Source organism: Myotis brandtii, unplaced genomic scaffold, assembly GCF_000412655.1.
Source record: "Myotis brandtii unplaced genomic scaffold, ASM41265v1 scaffold421, whole genome shotgun sequence".
Lineage (NCBI taxonomy): Eukaryota > Metazoa > Chordata > Mammalia > Chiroptera > Vespertilionidae > Myotis > Myotis brandtii.
This window is the reverse complement of record NW_005366140.1, coordinates 2,678,156-2,681,743: the sequence shown is the minus strand read 5'-3', so window position 1 is coordinate 2,681,743 and position 3,588 is coordinate 2,678,156. Positions and strand designations below refer to the sequence as shown.

Sequence of the window (3,588 nt, the reverse complement as noted above, 5' to 3'; positions counted from 1 at the left end):
GTTTAACTCTAACCCTGTTGTTTGGCTTAACAATAGAAAAGTTATTTTGATTTTCTGAATTGTATAAATCATCCCATTTGATTGAATGACTATCCCATTGATTGTTATCTTACTGGTTATTGAACCACATTTTTCTGTACCTGGGAAACAGGACGGCACAATTATCCTAAATTGTCTTAGTGGCCACAGGTGGTGCATTCCAGCTGACTCAGTGGTCCCAAGACCAGGACAGCGCAATTACTCTAAATTACCTCGATGGCTCTAGATAATGTATTTCTGTCAACTCAGTGATCCGGAGACCCGAAACTGTATTAACATGCTTAATTCTGCTTCTGTAATCTGCTTTTTTTCGAGCCAGGTGCCTCATTCCAAACCTTGAGATGTAATCAATACCTTTGTGATCTTTGCCTATATAAGTCTGGTTTTGCCACCATCTTACTACTATGAGATTTGTCCCGGATTGCAATAAATGTGACTCTTTAATTCGACTTCTTGAGGCGTCCTTCTGTGATTTGCGGGGTACATTACAACAATATGGCATAACGGTGACTCACCTCCACATGGAGGTGACCAGGCCTGGGGTTTATACGGGTGCACCTTAGCTAAGATGAATCTAAGCTCCCAAGGGACGTGGCCAGGCGGGCATCTGCATGAGGATCTGTGAAAACAGGTCACCCCCTCCCTTGTCTGTCTCTCGCCACCGATCATCATGGGTCGGGACAAAGTTTGTTTGTGTGGGACTAGCCAATTTACTACAGAGAAGGGGGACTGGATACAGCTCCAGCCTGGGCTAGTCTACTAAGAGAGTATAAGTCTGCCTTGGATACTCATTACTGGTCTGTGTGAAGTGAAAGCTACTTTGATCTATTCTACTTTTCTTTCGATATGCCTGGCTGAACGTTTGGGCTGAACCAGTAATGGTTTGCAAAAGTCTCTTGGCAATTGCGAGAATTATTTTTCTCAGAGTCTTTTGCTCACTATTAAAGGGGAATCAGCCCACTTAGCTAATAAAAATTTCTGTCTATCAGTTGCTCTTACCTCGGTTGTAAATTTACTGTATTAAATTGAAGTTCTAGGGTAGATTTAAAGGTTATGATGTTAATGCTTTTGATTTGCAGAAATTCTAAATGGGAGTGGCCCACTTTCCAGGTAGGATGGTCGGACGTAGGGACTTATGATTTAACCACCGCTTTTCAGGTTCACCATGTTGTCTACGGCTGGCCGGGTCACCCCAACCAAATTCCCTATATTATATTTTGACTGAAAAACCAAGGTGGTTAAAGAGTTTTCAGAATGAGGAAAAGAAATTGGGACAGAGACAGACAGTCTGGGTCAGACGGCCCAGAGGAGCAAAGCTCCCCCTGATCTCCAAGATCCAGGTGAGGAGGCACTCCCCGGGGTCAGGCCTCCCCCGTATGCTCCTCCACCCACCCGTCCCACGGTGGCAAAAGACCCTGATCCGGAGCCCTGCCTCCTCCACAGCTGGTTTCCACCAGTCCAGGGCCCGGCTCCGTTCTCCCCTCCTCGCACTGGGCAGGGACGGCATGTGAAGGCAGGGAGGGGGAGGACCGGCGGAGCCCTGCGGGCGTCCCTTGGTCCCGAGGCTCCTGTGTTGCCAGCCTTTTGTGGTCTGTGTCCCCTTTTCTACCGGTGGCCTGTACAGTTAGAGGGGCCGGGGTCCTTCTTTCTCCCAGAACCCTCAGGGGTTAATCTCTCTTTTGGAGTCCGTGATTTTTTATAATTGTCAGCAGCTACTGCAAACCCTTTTCACTTCAGAAGAGAGAGAGAGAGGGTCAGGGCGGAAGGGAGGAAACTTGTTCTGGGTCCGGATGGACAGCCTACATCTGACCAAGACAGATTAGAGGCTGCGTTTCCCTTCAGGCGACCCGACTGGAACCCCAATAGTAACAGGGGAAAGGAGGCTCTCGATCAGTATCGCCAGACTCTATTGAGGGGCATCCGAGCTGCTGCTCAGAGACCCACAAACATCTCTAAGGTGACAGAGACAGTCCAGGGGCCTAACCCTAATGCCCCGGAAAATCAGAGGGCTGTCAATGTTGCATTTGTTTCCCAGTCGACCCCAGATGTTAGAAAAATTGCAGAAGTTAGAGGGCTTTGAGGAGAAATCAATCTCTGAGTTGGTTGAGGTGGCCCAGAAGGTTTTTAACAATCAGGGAGGATCCGACGGCAGGTTTAAACACCCGGATGGCGAAGGTCCTCCCAGCCATAAGCGAGAAAAAAGGCCCAAGGGGCTGAAGAGACAACAAGGGCAAAGAAAAACCTCGTGGGAGAAAAGGAGTCCAACCCCGGCTTGGGAAAAATCAGTGTGCATTTTGCAGAAAGGAAGGACATTGGAAAAAGGGAGTGCCCTGAACGTGCGGGGGAACCGACTCCCTCCCATGCTGGTGGAGGAGGTGGATTAAGGTTGTCAGGGCTCAGCTGGCCCCCGAGAACCCAGGATAACCCTGACATTGGGGGGCCAAAAGGTGGACTTCCTTATGGAACTCAGCACTCACTCAGGCCCTCTGGTGGGGAAAGGAAAAAAGAGTAAACATTTCAGCTTCCTGAAAACAGCTGCTTCAGGACTACTGAATAGATTCTGCAGGGTATCCACCTCATTCCCATCTCCAAAAGCACTCCACACATTTCTACCATATTGTTTGTCCAAAGGTATTATTGTGTATATATTGCCCACCTAATCACAACTTTCAGAGGCTCCTCTAATACTTTATGAAGTCTAAATTTGGCAACCTGTCAAGATAAGACCCTTCCATTCAACTAGTCTGATCTACTCATATTTCCTAGATGGTCCCAGCCTCCACATATCTGGGTGCTATTTACATTGCATGGAGTATAATTCTAACTACTCCACTAGTCTCAGTTTTATAACAGACACAGGTTCTTCTTGCATGGATCTTACCTTCAACTAGAAAGAGAGGCATAAAACAAACAAAGGAAAAGGCTAGTTCATTTGATTGTGGTCAGTACAACAGAAACAATAGTTCCCTGCTGGAACGTAAAAGCTGCAATTTAGCCGAAACCGGTTTGGCTCAGTGGATAGAGCGTCGGCCTGCGGACTGAAAGGTCCCAGGTTCGATTCCGGTCAAGGGCATGTACCTTGGTTGCGCACACATCCCCAGTGGGAGATGTGCAGGAGGCAGCTGATCGATGTTTCTAACTCTCTATCTCTCTCCCTTCCTCTCTGTAAAAAATCAATAAAATATATTTAAAAAAAAAAAAGAAAGAAGCCCTGGTGAGCGCCCCGGAACTGGCCCTGCCAGACCTACCCAGGGAATACAGGGATATATCTCCTCACACTGCCCTTACAGGAGGCCAAGGAAGTGGCTAAAAGACCAGTAGGGCCCCTAGAAGTTCTCGTAGCCCTACCAGCGTGAAGCCTACTCATCTGCCAGAGGAGCAGAGGCTAGCTGAGAAACTAAGGACCCGGGAAGGAGAGGCTGGATGGCTAATTCTGCCAGACGGAAGGCCTATAGTGCCAGAAGCCCTGAGGCAGACCATCGCTTCCCAGACCCACCAGAGCACCCACCTGGGGGGAACGAAGCTATCAGAACTACTGGGAAGAGAATT

At 48.3% G+C, this 3,588-nt stretch overlaps 1 protein-coding gene across 1 annotated transcript in view; it reads left to right on the top strand.

The window, feature by feature from the left end:
• Positions 1-3,588, top strand: part of LOC102244144 — an 8,893-nt gene that overhangs the window by 3,362 nt on the left and 1,943 nt on the right. The window lies entirely within an intron of this gene.